The following is a 23,066-nucleotide window of genomic DNA, read 5'->3' as shown; positions in this document are numbered from 1 at the left end:
ATTACTATAAATATATTACCATTAAAATGTTCTTTCACGTACCACCTGAAATTATTTTTAGGTAACAATGTTTACTACTCTTTGGGCACCTCTGCTTTAACCAGTTTAATTAGCTGGATGAAATAGAAATTTCCTAAAATTTATTTTATGGTGGCTAGCTTATCCCTTGGTGACATGAAGCAGAGATTGAGAGTCATTATCAGAATACCTAGGCAAAAGACAAGAGTGATTCCTCTAGTTCTTGATTTTGCTTTTCTGGGGGATATCTAAAGGATATGTATCAGTTAGTGATACTCTGATAAATAAAATCTGCTTTCATTCAATGTTCCGTGGATTACATTATGCTGCTATCTGATAAATACAAATAATTTCTTCCTAGAGGGTAGGGACTGTGTCTATTTAACTTGCCTCATACCGCATGCAGCATAACATTATGTTCATTTGGGCACTTAATAAATGCAAGTTGATGATATAATGCATTTGTTAATCACCAATCATCCTGAAAAATAATGATGTACCCAGAGCTGATGGGTCCACCCCAGAGTTTTATTATTGAGGGTTGGACGTTATTGAGAGGCCTCCACTTAAAAGGAAACACAGTAGAAAATTGTTCAGCTTTTCAACAAAAAGAGGGGGCTTTTGTCCTTGATAATTAAGTTTCTTTTCAAAGCTAAGAATTACCTGAATGATTATTTTACTTGGAGAATAGCAATATTTATATAAATAACAATTCGAAGCATTTCATCTAGAAAAGAAAACACTTCATCTCCGGATTTTTAAACAACCTTTCAATAAAAACCAAGCCACAGGATCCATGGCATGGAGAATTAGTTAAGGGTTAAGAGGTAAGGAAGCAGATTCTTGGCTTATCTCTTGATGCTAGAGTGTTGAAACATTTAGAGAAGCACCAAAACTAGCCTCTTCCCACCCCGCTGACCCCCCATCTACCTGCATGCCACTCCTGTCTCAGATTCTCTGTTCAGCCTCTGTGGGGCTAGGGACAATCTTCAAGAGGCGAAGACTCTTTCTGAGAGTTATTGCCATGTTCTAGCAATGCAAGAGCTAAAAGAGTAGTTGTATGCTAACTAGGAACTGCTAGAGAGACATGACTCATTTCATTTGATTTTGAACATAAACAGTTTCCTAGATGTAGCACTTCAGAGAAAAAGAATCAGTGCAGCTAAAGAAAGATAAGGAGGCATCATTTAATAAATATACGAATTTAAGGAGCTTTATAATCAGGTATAAGTTGTGAATTAAGTTATAGACTGGTGCCATATTGCTGAAGGCCTGAAAGTTACATCTGAAATGAATTTTAGTATTTTTTTTAATCTACTCTTATTTTGTTAAAGAAACAATGAGAACCTTTTCACTAAGAGCAGTTAATTGTACTGTGTCGTGACCTGCATCTTTCCTGCCTATAGAATATATGTTCTTATACTTCTTTTGATTTCATTGTAACCTTGATGGAAGAGTTGTTAGCTTGATTAAAAAGATGCTAGGGCATCTATCTGACTGGTAATCTAAATAGAAATTCCTGCCCAAATGTGACAGGAAACTCCTTGATCAGATGCCCAGACTAAAGGTAATGTAATTATTTGTCTTCCTGTTGGAAATGCCCCTCATAAGTCAAGATGTTTGGATACTTGAGTGCAGAGTTTAGTGTTGATAAAACACTTGGAATTCCAAAATCCTTAAATTAAACATCTATAAAGCTATAAATTTGGTTTGTTTGTTCTTTTAAAGACAGAGAAGTTTGGTTGTAGTGTTGAAATGTGAAGCCAGGAGGATGAATTGTTTTGCAACAGTAAAACTAGATCTACATTTCCTTTCCTATAGTTTTCTTTTCTTCTTTTTTTAGAGTAGCAAACATATGAAAGGAGAAAGACAACGCAGAGAGGTTTGTGTCTTTAAGTAGCAGAAAATTGAGATGAATGGCTAAAAAGTCTCAGGTCGAAGGCCTCTTGACACTGGGAAGACTCAACCCCCTTGCTAATACACATATACTTTTGCTTTGATATGGTCAAGGTTATTGGATTAAATACGTTCCCTTCCCCATCTTGTGTCTCCTTGGTGTTGAGCACAACAAACCTGGCCCTCCCGTACATATGTCACTCTCCTTCCCTCCTCTCTGCTTTTCCCTACTCCCAGTGACCTGGGTTTGCCCTCCTCATTGAAATCATAGCTTTTATTTCAGGCTCCTTGCTTACAGATCCAAACTAAGACAAGCACCCTCTCACATTTATTTGCCAAAAAATATGTAATAGGGATTTAGCTTTTTATGTCCTGTGACCATAAAGCTTTTTTCTTTTCTGCTTTATCTCCCGAAACCACCCCCCCCTCCCCAGTATACAGTTGTGTATCTTAGTTGCAGGTCCTTCTAGTTGTGGGATATGGGACGCTGCCTCAACGTGGCCTGATGAGCGGTGCCACGTCCGCGCCCAGAATCCGAACCCTGGGCTGCCGCAGCGGAGCGTGCAAACTTAACCACTCAGCTATGGAGCCAGCCCCTACCATAAAGCTTTCAGTATAAAAAGTTACTGAATTAAATTATCCTTATGATTATTATGAATATACCAATGATAAATGAGTGGTAAATATAAAAATAAACTTTTATTAGCACTATAGCTCTTCATGAGTTGGGAATAGAGCTATTTTCCCAAATTAGTTTATATCTCCTTGGATGATTATTCATACTGGGGTATTTCCTGAGGCAATATACCATAGTAGGATTTAGGATGGATGAGAATTGTGTCTTTCCCTTATGGGGGAAAATGGCTATTATGAAAGGAGATGTGGGAAAGGAAAACTTGCCGCTTTATCAAAGGCACTTTCTCAGGCAGAGTCTTGGGACATTTTCAAATCCTTATGAAAATTCATTACTTTAAAAATATCAGTGAAGATTGGGGTGATGCAGCCACAAGCCAAGGAGTGGCAGCAGCCGCAAGTATAGGTGGTGCAGACTGAGAGATAAGCTTAAGTCAGTTTGAAGACTGCTAAAATGTTCTAATGTGGGTTGTCTCTGGTCACTCCTTTGTGGCTATTAGCCTAGCCCAAGCCCCAGGTTTGCTATTAGAGGCTAAAGACTTTTGTGATATAGAAGCCCCTAGACCAGACTGAGCTCATTGTCTGTGACATGCTAATTCCAAGTTATCTAGAAACAACCAAGAGACCTCGAGAGTTTTGCAGAGGACCTAGATTTTCTTCAAAGCATACCAAAGGCTTTAGAATTGTGTATGAATCAAATTGTTTGAAAGGCAATGGCCATTTGCTTTAGTGACATTAGTCCATTCTAGAGAAGTATATAATCTATAAGGTAATTTGCTATAGTTAAGACCCTAGTTGAGAAATCTAGCTCCAAAGTAAAGCTATCTAAATACTCTAATTCTCTAACAATTTCTCAGAGTGAATCTCCTTTGCATTCTCCTCGTCCTGATATTTATTGTTGTACTTTTGCTTTTTTATTTTTAATTTGAAAAATTCAGAAGAGGAAGAAATTGAGAATTACACACAACCCATGACCCAGGACTAATAGTTGTTCACACTTTGGCTTTTTTGTTTTTTTATCATTTCCCTATGTGTCTTCTTTAAAAAGATTATAGAAATAACGTATGGTTATTAGTTTCCTGTGGCTGCTATAACAATGACCACAAACTGGGTGACTTAAAACAAGAGAAATTGGTCCTCTCGTAGTTCTGAGGGACCTGAGTCTGAAATCAGTTGTATGAGTCAAAACATGAGATGTTATCAGGGCTGTGCTCCCTTTGGAGCCCCGTGAGGAGAATCCCTTCCTTGCTTCTTCCAGCTTCTGGTCGTTGCTACCATTCCTTGGCTCACAGCTGTATCACTCAAGGCTTCAAGGTCAACATCTTCAAATCTCTGCCTTTCCTATCTTCACATTGCCTTCTCCTCTGTATGTCTGTATCAAATCTCTGTACCTCTCTGTTATAAGCATACGTGTGATTGCCTTTAGGACTCATCTGAATAATCCAGGATAATCTCACCATCTCGAAGTCCTTAATTTATTCACAGCTGCAAAATCTTTGGCTTATAAGGTAACATTTATAGGTTCTGAGACTAGAACCTGATATCTTTGGGGTGGCATTTTCAGCCTAACCACACATGGGAATATATAGTCTATTTAAATGAAAATTTCCAATGTTACAGATAAAGCTAAAATCCCATTTGACCTCTGCTCTCAATCCTAGCCTACTCTACATTCCCTAGAGGTCACCACAATGTTTAGTTTGTTATATTTCTAGTACTTTTAAGAAACTTTTAGCTCCCTGTATATATACATCTGTGGAAAAGGTATGGCATTGTTTGAGTGTATGTGTGTATGGAAGCCCCCCAAAATTAACAAGCTATACTAGTCATTTTGCAACTTGGCTTCTTTTTACTTGAAATGTTTTTGGGATAAAGTTGCATTGATGCAGTTAAAAATATATATATATATATGTATATTTTTTATTATAGTATTTCATCTTGGGTATGTACCACATTTTTTCTTCTCCCCTGTTTATGGATGTTTAAGTTATTTCTAATCTTTTGCTATTATAAAGAATATCCTGGTACAGGCATCCTCTGTACAGATGTGTACTGTTAAAAGAGTGTACGAAAGAACAGCTTTCCCCACAAGCTGACCTATACTTCACGGTCTCAGATATTTTAATTTTTGTTCAGCTTATTAATCCATCTAGACTTTATTTGTGTGTTTTATGTGAGGTAAAGTTTTAATTTTATTTTTTTCTATTTTGTTAGCCAATTTTCAAACATTATTTATTGAACCTTCCATACTTTCCCCATTTGACTCATCTGTCATGTAGCAAGTTAGTTTATATGCATAAGGCTGTTTACTGTGCCCTTATTTTGTATTAGGAAATTTTTTGGTATTGTTATTTTACTTACCTTTCTCCATAGGACTTGTCTACGCTTAATTTGCTCATTTGTTCATGAGCTCATTCCTACTACGATAAGAGAATTTATATCTATTTTGTATCCTAAGCACATAGAATAATGCCTGGTACATAATAGATGCTCAATAAACACATTGCATTAATACATTTTTAAATTGGCCAGCTTATACAGTCACTTAAAGTGATATTTTCTCTGATATATTACCCTTGTGTGTGTATGTATACATATGTATATACCACTAGACACATAATTTAGTTAAAACATTTAGCCTTAATTGGAGCTGAAAACTGCTTCCTAATTTTGGGAGACTGTTCCCTAAGGGTCTCTCATATTTCTACATGTCTTGTGAGCAGAAATACTGAATGCCTTTGTTTCATACTGTGTTTTCAAGGATGTTTTTTTTTTTAAAGATTTTATTTTTTCCTTTTTTCTCCCCAAAGCCCTCCGGTACATAGTTGTGTATTCTTCGTTGTGGGTCCTTCTAGTTGTGGCATGTGGGACGCTGCCTCAGCGTGGTTTGATGAGCAGTGCCATGTCCGCACCCAGGATTCGAACTGACGAAACACTGGGCCGCCTGCAGCGGAGCGCGCGAACTTAACCACTCGGCCACGGGGCCAGCCCCTCAAGGATGTTTTTATACCCAGGTGTCCCATGGGTCAATTCAGCTTGCTATCTGTTTTTATAAATAAAGTTTTATTGGAACTCACCACATTAATTGATTTACATACTGTCTATTTCTGTTTTCACACTACCATAGCAGGGTAGAATAATTGTGGCAGAGATCATATGATCCACAAAGTTTAACATATTTACTATCTGTCTCTTTACAAAAAAATTTGCTGACCCCTGGTATAGCAAATATCCTTAAAAGGTAGAAATAGTATGGCCCTCCAGATCAAAAAGCAAGATTGTTTATTGTCCAGTATAATAAATGTCGCTTTTTGGTACAAGGTCAGGCAGGCTTATTGCCCATTATGAAAGATTCGAGTTTCCTAAGTTCAGGATTTATATTGTACTCCTGTAATACAGCCTACTCCATGTGCAGACATCACTGGCTCTCTGTACTTCATCCTATAGGAATTGGGGTTCCAGGAAACAGTACAAATGCTGATACTCAGGTTGCTGCTATTGCTGTGACTAATAAACTGTTCTTGTCTCTGACTCTGGAGATTCATATCTTCTACAGGCATCTAGGAAACTGTGGCAGGCAAATTCGTTAGCTTGCAGGTAGGGTAGTCTCTGACATTTCACAGTTCTTGACCATTTATCTACCAGACTTTTATTTCCAAAATTTAAAACTAGTACGTCTAACGACTGCAGAAAAATTCTATATTAGCCCTCAAATTTAGATTTCAAAACATGCTTAGAGAGGGCACTGATTTGTGAAAAATAGATCATATACTTCCAACATTTTGCCCCAGACAACTCTATAAACTCTTACACTTATTTAAAAAGACTATATATGTAATGAAAAATCATATAGGAGCTTTAGAGAAAACTTGGAAAAATAAACAGAGAAACGAGTTGCCTATAATATCATTATTGTGACATAACTACTATTAAAATGTCTTTAGAAATTTCTGCCTCTGATCCACTCTGCCACATTTTCTTGACATTTCTTGATATCAACATCACAAAGGTAAGGACAGACCTCAAATATGCCAGATTTTCTTTAACAATGTATGGTGTAACTTTAATTCGTGATTTTTCTTTTCTTTTTGGCTTTCGATATATTTTTAATCTGTGCCACTTAACGAAGGTTTACTACCTCCTAACTGACTTTTTTTTTTTTTTTTGAGAAAGCTTAGCCCTAAGCTAACATCTGCTGCCAATCCTCCTCTTTTTGCCCAGAAAGACTGGCCCTGAGCTAAGGTCTGTGCCCATCTTCCTCTACTTTATATGTGGGACGCCTACCACAGTATGGCTTGAAAAACTGTGTGTAGGTCGGCACCCAGGATCCAAACCAGCCAATCCTGGACCACTGAAGCAAAATGGGCGAACTTAACCGCTGCGCCCCCGGGCTGGCCCCTTAACAGACTTTTTATCTGGTGACATTTGCATTGTTCTAATATCCTGAGAATTCTGGAATAATACATATTTATTCTATTTGGTATAATTATTGATTTTTTTTGTTCCTTAATCCTATTTTTTTTAAACTCTGTCATCATATTCAAGATCTCACAGGTGTTCTACTTTTTCATTCGCCAGGTCAGCTCCATTTTCTCCCTGAAATAGCTGTAAATTCATTATGTATTTTCAACATTTGAACAGACGTACTTTTTTATTTATTAGGAGAAAATCTCTATTTTTGCTAAATGTGATGTTAAGTTTGTTAATGGAATCTTGAGTAAAATTCTGCAGTTAAAGAACATGATGATTTTCCATGGTAAGTATTCATAGCTCAAAGAGCAGAAATAAATGCAGAAGAGATCCATGAGCCTCAGTTAAAAGAAAGTTCTGCTTGAAGTCTGAAATAAAAAGAAAATCAAGGCAGTAATTTTTAATATTGAAGTTGTTGGATAAAAGATATCATAAAAATAAAATTTATATTATTTAAACGTGAGGTAATTTTTATAAAACGGCTATAAGAAACTCATTCACAAATACCCCCATTTTTCATTAATCCAAGCTTATGCTCTATATCTTTTTAAAATAGTTGAAATGATCTCCCATAGTCAAATCAATGTTGTCAGGGTATTATTCCATTTACAGCCTGTTTTCAGAAAGATAATGAGTCACAGATGATGACATGAATCCTCAAGAACTATTTTCTTATAAAAAGAGTTCATGACCCTACAAGATAGGTGATTTTATCATGGAAATAAGGAGTAGTGAAAGAGATTCTATTTCAAAATAAATTTTCATCTTTTTGACATTTGAGTGGAATAACATTTTTCTGATAATAGATTTTTGTTTTTAAGATGGAATCCAACATATAGCATGGTTACAGATGTTTAAATTAACATGAAGAATGTGTTTCAAAGAAGAGAGATATTTGAAAGATAAAGATAACTTTATGTCTTTTAGCAACATCAAAAGTGGTTATAGGAAATCTATTTCTTAGGTTTTCCTAGGACTGTGTGACCTTGAGCTAGTCGGTCATTGTACTTTCATATTACCAGATAAATTATTCAGATTAATTATCAGTGAGAGAAGCATTCTTGGAAGGTTTAAAATAAAATGTGTAATTATACTTTATCAGTACGTGTTGCTGTTTCCGTCAACTTGTGACCATCCGTCTTTTCAGAACAGCTACATGTCAAGATTAACCATGGGCCGCTATTATGACTACTTAGAGATTTGGTCACTGTTTGTGATTTAACCTTCCCACTTCATGACTTTCCAACCCTTTCTTTAATGTTAGCCTGCTCTTTTGTAAGAGCTTTCCTGGAAATTGGTGGATCTGTTCCACTTCTTCCTTGTTTCTCACAGCTCTGCTAAAGGTTGCAGTTATATCACTGAGCTTTCATTTCTTTGCTGCCTGCCTGGCATATGGACAATATATGTCTGCTTCTGGAGTGTCTGGAAATTCAACCATGTTCTCTTCACACAAGCCAAACCCAGCTTCAATGATGACAACTTGGCCACATGCCATGGTCTTGCTTTTAGTTATTCTTGCCTGATTCTTTATTATAAAAAAATGTATCATATGTAGTTCATTAGGAAAATGTTATCAATTATAAAGAGCTGAAGCTGTAATAAATTTTAAAATGTGGCAGCAAAGAATCTGATTGCTTACTGATTAAAACTAGTAAAAAATATCATCATGACTGGTAAGTTACAGTCAGTTAATGGAAACTGGTAGAGTTTGTGATGGGACTATCAAATAACAAAAGCAAATTTTTCACTTTTACAATGCTTTTCAGGTTTATCTAAAAGCCAGTCTGATCCACACAACAACTCTATGAGTTAGATGTTTTTATAAACTCCATTTACAATTGATGGGCCTAAGGCTTAGGAAGATTAACGATTTGTCCTAGGAAATACATCTAGTGAGTTGCAGAGAAGGCCCCAAACTCAAAAAGTACTTGACTTTTTCTACAACAGCATGGTTCCCTTAGGAGTTAACAAAGACGATATGTTATATTACAAGAGGAGAAAAACAGAGGAAAATATATTCAGGTTTTACCTAATCCCCCAATTTTTGCCTTTTTTATTTGGCCATAAAATATCTTTTACTATGCCAAATTGTTGCTAAAATGTATTTATTTGGGGAGGGGGTGCGATGGAATGTGGTTTCAGCCTTTTCTATCTCCATTATAATGAATTAATTTATTACAGTTGTTACTTCAACTTAGCCATTCTGGAAGAACTAGGATTGCTTGGTGGTTGAGAACTGAGAAAGTCAATTTTGATAGGAAACAAGGATTTGCCTTGAAGGGAGTTGTGGTGCTGTGAGCAGGAAGATGGGGAGAGAGGAGTGTGGGAGCTGAAAGGGTATGAAAAGGAACCCTAGACAAATTTAGCCCATTCCCTTCTGAGCTAAGGGCCAGACATGAAACCTGGGATAGAAGTGAGGCAAGACTAGGGTTAGCAAAATGATACTCTGATTCAATTTTCTTTCCTGCCTCATTCATCTTATCCTGGTTCTGTTAGATTTTCAGAAAGTCTTTGTCAAGAGATAGAGTTTCATGGTGGAGCACTTGTGTTCATGTCAGTTAAGAGAACAATCTGTTGTGGTTAAGATTGACAGGGGTGAACTGAGGTGGGTGGGGAGGCAGAGGCAGTAGCTGCCTCTTGTGCTTTGTTCTATCATTAATGGAAAACAGACAGTCGCAACACCTCTTGTAAATCCTCAAATCTACCTCAATCTAATGTTGTAAGCACTGTTATGGTGTCCTTTAGTCTGTCTTTGTACTATGAGTATGCAGACCCTTTCAAAGAAGGCACCAGCATTTTTACAACATGCTTCATTCAATGAAGACTTATCTGAATTGAAATTAGTGAGCTCCTTCTTCAGATCGGATTACATGCCAATGCACACATTGGCCTTTCACAAACCTGTTCTTTACAGTGACCCAAGGGACAGCTGGGCATTTTATATAGGAAGAGAGACTTCTTTATAAGAATGCCCTCATGTTTAGTGAAGAAATTTTACCCTAACTGAAATACAACAAAGGAGGTATGGGTTCCATTTCAATTTAATAACTTCATGTCTTTTAAAACATGAAAATTTATTTAAAAGCCTGAACTATACCTTTCCAAGTAGAGTAACCTTTCCACACAAGGTCTTCCTCGTTCACTGGGATCTTTCCTTAGAAAATTTCCATTCCTTAGTGGTTTATATTCACTTTATGGGAAGACTATATAAGAACTAGAGATAGAGTCAAACTAAAGAATATAATTTTTTGTTAGACAATGTCTTTAAAATATTTTTGGAAAGATTTGGAAATTAAAAAAAAATATCCTGAATTTCAGTGTTTGGTTTTCTCCAATTAATTGGAGATAATTAATCAGTAGGCTATAAATTTTGAGATCAGTCAATGATTGCCCATATGAAATGGTAATCTATAGACAAATAACTGAAATGATTTGTTTGGGTGAATTCAACATAAATTTTACTATTTTGTACATTTCCACAGCTTTATTGTGAATATTGATTTCAGGGAATTTACCAGAATCCTATATATTAAGTTTCAGAGGATTATTTGCATATAACATTTGCTGCTTAATTTGAGGACACGTTCAAAATGTACTAGCAGTTTACAGTGAGATGAGTAGCACTTTTCTGATTCAAGACAAGTGTTTGACAAATGCAAAAACTGCTCCTTAATTTTTTTTCCCCAAAGGGCAAGTTAATTTAAATACTTTCCTGGTACTTAGAAAAGTCATAATTGTCTAGCATCTCAGTCAGGACTCTTGTGGTTCATATTCTGTACTCTCCTTTTAATTATGACATATATTAATTCATAGTTTAGTTCAGGCCAATGTAACCACAAGTGAAAGGCTTTGGGCTATTAGGTGGAGATTACAATTATGTTCTTACTTCAGGTGTAGAAAGGGACAATTGTGAAGTGCTTGTAGGAAGAATCTATCCCAGTCTCTGTGTTGTGTATAAGGTTGAAGCCCTAGTGATTAGTCGGTTTGCCTTGAAGTGTGTGAGAGAGAGTAATATATATCTTATTAGCCTTGTCACTTATTTTCTAAACTCTGAAAATGTTGACTTATCTTGAAAGCAAAAAGATGATCCTAAGTTTGCAAAGGATAAACAAGACAGAGGTTGAACTTATATATATTTCCTTTTTTAAATATCGTTACTTATTTTCAGAAGAGTAATACAACTCATTTTGATGCCTGTAAAATCATTCAAAATGTTTCAATTCAGTGGAAGGTGAAGGTGGAAGCAATTCTAATTAATACATTTTCAGGCAAATTCATTAAATGGAATTTTTTATAACATATTAGCATATGTATACCTTTTAGACTAAATTTTTGGTAATAAGCCAATTTGCAGCAAAATAGTAGGCAATATTCAACCATTTATTTATTAAAAAATAAAATGTTTCTTTAAAGCTCTAGCACAGCAATTATGGATTTGCAAATTATTTTGCTAAATATGTTGAAAAATTGAACAGAGCATATGTTGAAAAGTTGAACAGAGCATCTTTTTAGAAATATATTCAAGCAGTTCTACTTCATATATATATATATATATATATATATGTGCATTCCTTTACATTTTCCGGAAAGGTTGTTTTGAAACTGTACTCGTATGCAGTCTGGACACCCCTTGGGTCCATGAAGGAAAGAAGAAATAATCAGAGGAAAGAAAGGCTCCAAAGAGGCAGAAACATAATGATTAGAAGCCAGAAGAAGTTATTGTCAAGGTTGTCAAGGAAGTGAATTTTCGAGAAGCAGTGTATGTGAACAGTGTTAATGCAGCAGAAAGGTCCAGTAAAATAAAGACTGAAAAGATTACGTTGCATTTGGCAATTTGGAGTTCTTTGATGACCTTTCTGAAAGTAGTTTGAGTGGAATAGTACAGTTGGAAATCAGATTGCTGAGACCAAAAGACAAAATGGGACATGAAAATTTAGAGACAGAAGATCAGGTTAATTTTTCAAGTTTGAGTGGTTAAGGTAAGATGGCAGAGGAAATTATAGGGCTAAGGGGGAGTCTTTGAGGAAGGAAGACAATCAAGTGTGTGTACATAGCAGGGAAAAGCCCATGGTCAGGAGAGAAGGTAAAAAGAAGGGAGAAGAGAAGCGATCAATAAATACTCATTGAGTACGTGAATGCCATTATCCTGTTAGTACAAATGGAGTTACACCAAGAAGCAGCTTCTTCTTTGAACTCCTTTTAAAGTTCAAAATCAGAACAAGGTAAAAAGAATTTCTAAAAGTTACAAAATTTTATTTGTGTCTAAAGTTTACTGATGATGCATATTCCCCCAAGCTATTTTAAAAATCTACTTCCATTATCCTTTTTCCATATCAAATTTCATCCAGTTGAGAAGTGTTTCCTATGATTTATATTCATATAAAATCATGACTTACATTCCTATTTTGGGGAAGAGTTTTGGTAAGATTAATATTATTTCTTAAATGTTTAGTAAAATTCACCAGTAGCCACCTGTGACTAGATTTTTCTTTGTGGGAGGATTTTTATTATGATTCTATTCATTTAGTTGACATAGAAATATATATTTAACAAACATAGGACTATTCAGTTTCTATTTCTTCTCTGTCAGTGTTGGTAAGTTGTGTTTTTCTACAAATATGTCTGTTTCATTTAAAATTAGATAACTAGATAATCTATTTTCAGCCTTTATTCTTTTCTAATATGAGCATTTAAAGACATAAATTTTCCTTGAGGCACAGCTCTACTTGTATTCCTCAAGTCTTAAAATATCATATGTTCATTATCATTCAGCTAAGATATTTTTTAATTTATATACTTTTTGTTTAACCCATGGATTGTTTAGAAGTGTATTCCTAAGTTTCAAAATATTTGGTTTTTGAAATGAAATTTTTGGTATTGATTCCTAGCTTAATCCTACTGTAGTAATAGTACTTATCTCTATTATGCAATCATTTTCAATTTTCTTTGTTACTTAGCATATTGTCAATTCTGGTAAATGTTTTATGTACACTTAAAAATAATGTATATTCTGAAGTTTGGAGTGCAGTATTCTACAGATATCAATTAGGTTCAATTTTGATAATTGTGTTATTCAAATCGTCTATGTGCTCAGTGTATCTTGTTCTGTCAATTGCTGAAAGAAATGTGTTAAAATCTTCCATTCTGATTACACATTTGTCTCTTTCTCCTTTTATTTTTTTTGTCAAATTTTGCTTTATATACTTTGAGCTTACATTACTCTGTGCATACAAAATTGAATTTTACACCTTTCTGGTGGATTGACACTTCTACCATCATGAAATGTCTCTTTATTTGTAGTAATGCTTCTGCCTTAAAGTTTATTCCATCTGATACAGCTATATAAGTATAGCTATGTAAGTATATTGTTTTCTTATAGTTAAGGGTTGTATGGTATGTCTTTACCTACTTTTTAAAAAAATATATATTTTTGGACCTTTATATCTTGATATATCTCTTGTAAGCATATTGTTATTATTTAATACATTCTAATAATCTTTAAGTTTTAATTGTGGTATTTATACATTAAGATAATTATTGATATATTTAACTTAAATATATTATTAATTTATTTTTTGTGTTTAATTTTCCCGTTTCTCTCTTTTTCTTCATTCTTTAGGGTTAATCAGGTAACTTTTATCCTTTCATTTTTTTAATCTTAGTATTAAGAAGCAAAAGGATGAGAAATTATACTCACTTTATACTTTGTGAACTTACATGAAATCATTTTTTTGTCCTTATATTTTTAAATAGATATTGTAAGAATAAAGCTGCCTATTTTGCTCAGTTTCTTAGATGTTGTTTTGGGCAGTCTATCATAGCATTTTCTATTGATTTCAAGTGAAATTAATGAAAGTTGTTATTGGGATCGTGTTTCAAAAGGATTATTTCTAACAGTTAGGGAATCATGGTAGAATAAAATATACAGATTTAACATTTGATTCATCTTAAAGGCGAGCGGAGAATATGATCTGATCGATTATTTTCAATGAATCGTTGAGATCCAGGTTCCTCTTATAGGAAAAGTCGACCTCAGATTAATGGGGTAAAAAGTAAAAAGACAGAAGTTAAAACAACTACAGCATTATTTCCACAGTAAATAATTATGGACTAACATGCAGGTAGCTACCTCAGCATGTAAAGGGTCAGCTGCTCCTTTAAATACTTCAGAAGTTGATACATAATTATTGTGTATCTTGGTTCTTATTTTCTCTATTAAATAGTTAGTATAAGGACAATGCAACAAATATAAAAGTCTTTCTTTTATTCCAAAACTTTTTCCTATTAGACTCTAGGCAAATTTCTAAAAATATTTGTGCCTATCTAAGTAGGGTAAACGAAAGTCACTTCATATTAGAATTTTGATTCATTCCGTCAATGTGCTTGGACTGCAGAAGATAATTATGAGGTAAACTGAAACTTTGAATTTATGTTGTTTGTGAACCCCTGAAATTTCTGCTTTTTGTCTTCAGTTGTCTAAATCAGTTGAGGCAAATTGAATTTGGATAGTAATTCAAGCTTTTTCCCACCTAGATGTTAAATTTGGCTTTAATTTCCTCACCCGTTGGCTGAGAGTTCATAAAATGTTTGCACGTGGCTGTTTCTGTGAGGTGAATTACCTCCAGTGGGTTTTACAGTTTCCTTGGAACTAGCAACTCTGCATCCTGAGGAAATTTTCATTCTACTGATGGTGAGGGAAGCAATGATATAAATATAGATTATTTCCCCTCCTCTATTCTTCCTTCATCCTATCCCCAAATGAGCTCAAACAACATAAACTGACTAAAGTCTTCTAAATGTATGAGAAATGTTAAGAATGATAAACCAGTCAGAATAAAGAAACAAAAAAAAGAAGATATCTCTAAGTTCCACAATGCTTACTTCGTAGACGCTTATCCAGCACTTATCACGTGCCAGAACTAGGGCTAAACATTTCCAAATGTTAACTCACTTTGAGCCTCCTAACACCCCTAGGATGCAGATGCTACTATTATTACTCATATTTTACACATGAGGAAATTTAGGTGTTGAGAGGTTGGGAAACATGGCCAAGATCACAAAACCTCTAGCAATGGAGCCGGGATGCAAACTCTCCTATCTGTGTTCTTAATGGTCTAGTTGTGCTGCATCTCAGTAAATAATGATGAGTTTATCGTGTTATTGTAAGCAAAAAATGATGGCCTGGTGACCGTGTCTTTATGGTGAGTTCCTTTGCTTTGCAATTAATGTGTAGCACACTGGTCTGTCTCCCTCATTAGATAGTAAGAAATGTGAGGACAGAAACATTATCTGATCTGTCTTTAGTCAGTTTATGTTGTTCCAGCTCATTTGGGTTTCTGAGTTTCTTAGCACACCTCACCATAATCATTTAACCATTTGCACTCTAAATGGAATCTTATTTGCAGATGAATTATAGTCCTTCGTCACAAACCTTGTATTGCCATGAATGAGGACTTTAACTACTCAGATTGCCTAATTACCCAGCAATTAGATTCAGTGTAAGGCCACTGGATTGAACACTTCCAGGAAGTGCCACTCGCACAGCACACATGTCTAATGGCATAACCTGTAGAGCCAAGTGCTGTAGAAGCCAACATTCTTTGGTCTACGTTATTAATTATGAATTATGAATTATGAATGAATTATGAATGCCTTGATGTAGACACTGTATGCTGGTAATCCCAAGGAAGTAAACAGAAGGTGTGATACAGTTAATTGCGATAATTCACTCATTCACTGAGACACTGTAACACGGTGGTTAGGAACTGGGGTCTAGAGTCAGAATACCCCAACTCAACCTTGACTCTTTACTAGCTGGTGACCTCTGGCACATATATCATTCAAATCTTCAGAGAGACCTTGCCTTTAACGGGGAATTTTAATTCCTACCTCCTAGGATTTTAGTGAAGACTAAATCAGTTAAAGTAAGAAAAGTGTTTAGAATAGTGCCCAGCTCTTAGCATGGATACAACAAATGTTAACTATATTTAAAATTGTTATAAACATAAGAATTATATTACATAATGTTAAATGTATTATATTAATAATTACTTAATCTCCCTGGGTCTATATTTCCTCATTTATAAATGGAGATGAGGAAGCAGGAGATGAGGTAGGTGAGGTAGGGTGGAGTCAATGGGGTGTGGAGGTGGGGTTGGAGGACAATGAACTGAGATCAGTGTTTATCAAGCTTTTAAATTTCACAACCTTTGAAATGTGTGTATACACATACACATATACACGTATATGTTGTATTGGGGATGCCCCAGGCCACCCTTAGATTTGATGATTCACTAGAAGGACTCAGAGAACTCAGAAAAGCTGATATCCTCAGGATTATGGTTTAGTACAGCAAAAGGATGCAGAGTAAAATCAGTAATAGAGAAAGGTGCATAGACGGGAGTCTAGGAGAGGCAAGACTCAAGCTTTTAGTTGTCTTCTACCAGTGGAATCATACAGACAGAAGGCGGTGCTTAATCCTTCCAGAAATGACATGTGACAACATGTATGCCAGCTAGGAAGCATACTGGATTAGCATTGGGGGTCAGTCATAGAGTCATGGAGTACCCTTGTGACTGACTTTACCTACTTAGTCTCTGGTTCCTCCCAGAGGTCAAACTGATATAGCTTGGCTGAGGGTCCCAGGCCAACAAAAATAGGCATTTACCATAAATCACATTGTTAGCAGAAAGTATCTGGCATGGCCCAAGGCCCAGGCATGCAAAGCCACTTTGATCAGGAAGGATATTTACGGGGCTTAGAGGTTATCTCCCAGGGGTCAGGGTTTAGGCAAACAGGGCCTGAATTAACCCTCCACTGCACATACGTATGTACATATACATATGTAAAAATGAATATTTAAGATTTTGGTGACGGTGTGTGTTGGAGAAAAATTATCAACTTTTTAATTTTGCAAATAAAGCTATTAAATCAACAACTATATTCAACTCTCACCATCATTTCATAAAACAAAGGTCATTTTATCAGCAAAAAAGGAGGAAGGACTCAATTGCAGACAAAGAATTTCCTTAGCAAGAAAAGACATTCATACACATACATGCGCACACACAGAGTAAAAATATTAGTAAAATACATAAATTTATAACAAAAGCTTATTTTATGGCATTCCTATATGTAATTATTTCCTTGAGTAGTTGTCAATTTGGGAATCTATATTTTATTATGTACCACAAGGTAGAGCTTATTCATGCAACTTTTTCCTGTACTATGCCATTTTTTTCCACAGTGTAATGTAGGAAATACTATTTCACCTAGTAATGTTGACCAAAAACAGAAAAAACAATGTATTTTGTTTTATTTTAAATATTCTGGGAAAACTGAGAGAGTCTAAGCAATGATTACCCCATGCCTTTGACTACAGTTGGGGTGACTGGCCGGCGAGGGCTGCAGGAAGGGGCCTCAAGGGTTCTCATACCAAGGACTGTGGATCTGGGTAGGGGCGCCCAACTGCTTCAAAAGAAACATTCCAGAATTCATCTGAGAAGAATGTTTTGGACCAGAACAATAATACCAGACCATGGAAATGTGTATAGAAACCACTGGTTTAGATGAGCTTCTTGAGTTCTACCACAAATTACCTGATTTTGGGAAATACAAATAAAAGAAAATTTAGATATTGCTGTAAGGAGTTTGTGATATAGCTACAGAAATAAAACTAACAGGAATGAAAGAATAGAAAGGAATTACACTGCAAAGAAATGGGCTAACTATATAGAGATCATATGGGATGATGGGAAGCCTCAGGAAAGATGTGGAATTTAATCTGGATCATAAAGAACTAGAAGGATTTGAAAAAGTAGGAGAGAGAGAAGGCTTTCTAGATAGGAGGAAGAGCATGAGCTGAGGCATGCAGGGCCAATCATAGATCATGCTAGTGCCAGTGGTGACTTTATCAGCTTAAGTGGAACAGAAGAGTAAAAAACAATATTGACTTCATGAGGAAGGACCAAATGAGAGAGGTCTAGAAAGTTAGGCAGCAGAGTTACACTGTGAATTGTGATGAACGAGATGTATAGATTTTTGAGGAGGAGAGTGATATTGATTAATGTTTTTAGCAAGTATACGTTGAGTACTACTATGTGTCAGACACTGTGCATAGTGCCCAGAAGGAATGGACATGCCAGATGTAATCGGTGCTGCTAAATGCTTAACAACCGGCTTCCTAGGGAAAATAAACCCTGATTCATGGGATTCACTGATATCTGTGGTATAAATATACCCACCACGGATAGTTTCAAGCTATCAACACAACACCACTGAATTCAGAGTTGAGAAGAGATACGCACAATTCGTTCTCACTGACTCCTGTGAGCCGGCTCCAGCACACCACTGGATAATCCCAGCTCTCATAAATCTTAAAAGTGATATGGTTGTGAGAGTCATCCAGCAACACTGCTGAGGGTAATTTGGCAGAGGAAGGAGGTGGCAGCCCAAGGCTGTTTGCTGTATCTAGGCGTAAAGCAATATGTGGCGGCGATAACAGTGAAAATGGGGAGAAAAGTGTGAATAATGGAATTGTTTTAAAGGAAGAAATGGGGGGGTTAGGAAAGACAACTGTCGGTGCTGAAGGAAATGTCAAAGATTGGCTTCAGAGCAGTGAATTCAGTAGATGGGGAGAACTATTATTAGAAACAGAATGTTTGGCATATTCGCTGTCCTGACTCTCCACTCTCGTGCCCTTTCACCCTAGCAGCTGGGGCTCTCTCACTTCTTTTTTTGACTTGATCCTACCCCAGGCTCTGGGACTAATCCTGGCCTATGCAAAGCAAGTTCTTAAACACTTTATGAGAGGCAGCTGTGTGATAAAATGAACTGAACCGAGTCTGGGTTCAGGAACTAAAGGTTTGGTTTCAAATTCTGGCTCTAGGACTTGCTAGTAATGTGACCTTGGACTATCTCCTTCAAACTAATACCCTTCAGTTTCCTTATCTGAAAAATTACGATCCTATGATTAACGTTTCACTTTTATATGTAGTATCTCATTTAATCCTCAAGACAATCCTGTACAGAAGATCATTTCAGGTATTGTTAATGCCTCATATTACTCACCAGGAAAATACAAGTCAGAGGACTTTGATGACTTGCCCAGGACTCATAGTTAATGATGGAAACAGGAATCCAGGTGTTTTATTGCAAATGTTAATGTCAGTTATGATTTTTTGAATCCTAATTATGTGCTAGGGATTTCATATGTGCTAAATGATTTACTTATATTAACTCGATTAATCTCATCATCACATTGTGAGCTACTATTCCTATTTTAAAAAGCTGAGGTTTAGAATTTAGGCAAATTGTACAAATTTAGAGAGCTGTTAAGTAGTGAAACCCCATGTTTTCTCCATAACACACTAACTCTCTTCTCTTTTAAGGAATGGTCTATCAGATGTTAAAATAAAAGTAAAAGTATTTGGTAAACTTAACTCCACTGTGTATTCCATTCTGTTATTGTTTTGGTATTATCTATCTTTTAAGTTAAATAACCAATCCTTCAATCTCATTTGAAATTAATCACTCACAAATATAAATAGGTAAATAGTGTAAGTGGAGTTTAATCTGCTCACCATATTTTAGTAAAGCCATAGTTTTATTGTTCTAAATCAAAGTATAAGATTATATTTTTCATAACACATTTTAATCAAATTATTTTAATTAGAAGAATGAATGTACAATTGGGCATTAAAATTAATATTGAATTGATAATACAGTTATCACTTTAGGGCTATGATTATTTTTTGCATTTTTAAATTTATTGCAGCCAGATTTACATTTTATAAAAATTTATTTGTAAATTTCTAGGAGCTATAAAGGTGACCCTCATTTAAGAAAATTTGGAAAACTGTTTCCAAAAATCAAGAAATAGATTTAAATCACACAATTAGTAGATAGATTCAACTCCTTTCAAAGAAGGTATTTCTAGGCAGTGCCTGAGGAAAATGCCATCTGACTAAAGGTCATTCAAACTGCCAGGATGCAAGAACAAACCTAGACTATTTCAGAAAATTATATTTAGGTTGCTTAATTATCAGTTTTTCCTATAACTCTAAACATAAATTTAAGAAGTAGGTACAATTATAAGTTTATACAATTATGTCTATTTGTAAAATTACAAATGGTTGGAAATAAACAAATAGGCTAGTCAAATTTCTTCCTTTTCTTGGGATATGGGGCAAAATTGCTCCATGATATAATGCCAAGTTTATAATGTATCCTCTCAAAATTCAATGTATATACTGTTACACCAATGTCTTTACTTAGAAATATTCGTTTTCATTGTGCCGTTGAAATAGCTGTATTAGATCTATTTGGCCAGAGTTATGAAAACTTCTGATGGATGAATAGAAATGAACACACGAATGAGCGAAATTCTGTGATAGGAGCCAATATAGGGTAAAACAGAAGTACATAGGAAAGGTATCAGAACCAGTCTTAGAAGGTCAGAAAAGGTTCATCAGAGAAAGTGCTGCTAAACTGCAAACTGAAGAATGAACAAACGTGAGCCATGTGAGCGTGTGTGCATCAAGAGAGATCTAGTAGGTGGTTTGGTCTGTGGGACAGAGGCTCAAATATTTGACTTTCATGCGCGTATAGACAGTAACTGAAATGACGGGAATGGAGAATATTACTTAGGGAGAGTGCATAGTGTGATAGATGACAAAACAAAAGCCAAAACCAAAAAGCCAAGGATGGACTTCTGAGATAATAAGAAATATCATCATACCTCAAGCTAGTGGATATCTTCTTTTTATTTTAATATATCCTATTCTAACAGTAAACTCTCAAAGCAGCCAAATTTTTAAATGAGCAGCAATCTTTACAGATGTTCTTATGTAGTTGATATGAAAATGTGTTTGAAAACTTGAATCAATAGATTTACCTATTAAAAGGTAGAGTCCATTTCCTGGGAGCCAGAAAACAGAAGGTTCCTAATAATGGCTTTTGCAGGCTTTGCCTTGATAGGACCCAGGCGTAATATGAGTGAGAATGTTCACAGGCCCCAGGCAAGATGTCCCCCAGGCATTTTCCCTCCTAACTTTCTCTGCCTGACCCTAGGCCAGGTGATTATTAACAGTTGATTTCGAGACCTCTAAGCATGGACTACATAGATAGCAGGAAAAACATTTGGAAAACATTTTTTATTTCCATTTCTAATCTAATCGAAGCTAAGTAAGGGCTCACCCAATGCATGTGACCTCTCTCCCCTCTTCCCTCACCCCACTGAGACTCTCTAATTTGTTATCAACCCCACAACCCATCACCTCCACAACTGTAGGGAGAGTGAATAAAGATAAGGTAAGGGCAGAGAAGGGGTGAGAAGGAAGCTCTGGCCAGGGAGGGGACTTGAACCTGGGGCCAAGACCCCAAGTAAGCAAGTCAAACAGGCCCCTGTGGGCTCTGAAAGTCAGAGTGCCAGTGGGTTCCTTCTGCCAAACACTCCTCTGCCATTCCCCTACAAGTGGACAGTTTAGTGGTGTCAGCATATTCTATATGAAATACTTTCTTGTGAATTGAAACTCCTTCTTAAGTACCTGCTATGGTACTGGACATTTTTTGGACATTAAAGACTAAGTCCTCCCTCCAGGAGCTCACAGTCCTTTTGTGGAGACAGTGCTCGCGTAACCAAAGTGTCCTTTACACTCGAGATTGCACACAAACCACTCGGAGCTGAATCACCCCTGTAGCTTTGCTTTGTATGGCCTTCACAGTGTTTTAATAAAACCTTAAATTCATTGGCTTCATTTAAAAACAGAGTTTTCACGTGAAAATCTCTGAGTATTCTGAAAAAAACCAAAAGTCTGGCAATTCTAGGTGAAAACATTTCCTCCTGGCAAAAATAAGCAGCTGCCCCTTTTAGACGAGGAAGTCCCTCAAGTGCCCATCATTCAGGTAATCCACCTGTCTCGCATCTATAGGCTTCTGGGTTTGTAACACCTACGCTGCCCCTTACATGCTATAAATACTGTTCTCCAATCTGTCCCCAGGCTGCAGCATTTAAAGCTTTTTATGCAGGAAGTCCAGAGGTCCAGTCTATCCCTCTCCCAGGCTCCAGTTCCTCCCTACTATAGTTCCGGAGTCCTCTAGTTGTAAAGGTACCCTGGGGGATCCCTGCAAGCCAGATCTTCCCGGGTAACTAACTTGTTCCACACGTGAGGGAGGCAGCTCTGCAAAAAATCCCTAAAACCAAAAAAGCTTTTGTTACATGCCGGTGACAGGATCATGGCACTGCTCAGTGAACATTTACGTACATAAGGGAGGTAATGCAAGCGATTCTCCACAGGAAAGATCTATCTCATTAAGGCTATTTCTCCTTTGACTAGAATAAGGGGGCCCATGGGCCCTACACTTTCATCTCTATGGGAGACCACTCAAATGAGTCTTCACGAAACGAACTCACCAATTTATTCTCTGGTGGGCAATGCTACTAATAGGATTCCTCGCTACAGGTGTAAAAACACAATGGCAACACAATGAGGAAAACGTTACAAAGATATGAGCTTAGTATTCGAAATGTCGTTAACAAAATTTAGTAGACTCAATGACCCAGTTAATATGAAAATGTAGATCATTTTCTCTAATAATTATCATCGTTAAACATTAAAACTTATGGAATCTTGCCTGAAAAGGATATAGCATTGGAAATTCTCATGTGATTTAAAGAACCTAGACTCCAGCAGTTTGCCAGGGCCCGGTGTTTCATTGTTAGGAGAGGCAGACTTTCCCCCCCATTAGAAAGTACCAACATGGAGGGATACGGGTCCTTTTAGTTCTTGTTTCATCATATAGTATTATACAACAATAGAGCTGAAAGAGTCTTTAAAGATCATCTAATACAGCTAAAGTATTTCACTTTTGCACATTAAACCCTTGACAGATGTTTTTAGATCTAGTTGTATTCAACTAGCTTCCATTATGTTGCTAGGCTTTGATCTAGAAGATTCCTTATCTGTAGTCTACATAAAATGAATTAAAAACCATTTCCTTTCATCTCCTGAGAGCAATATGTGTGAATCATTTGCTTAGCCCTGCTTCTG

Source organism: Equus caballus, chromosome 6 (genome assembly GCF_041296265.1).
Source record: "Equus caballus isolate H_3958 breed thoroughbred chromosome 6, TB-T2T, whole genome shotgun sequence".
NCBI classification, from domain to species: domain Eukaryota; kingdom Metazoa; phylum Chordata; class Mammalia; order Perissodactyla; family Equidae; genus Equus; species Equus caballus.
This window is presented reverse-complemented; position numbering follows the sequence as displayed.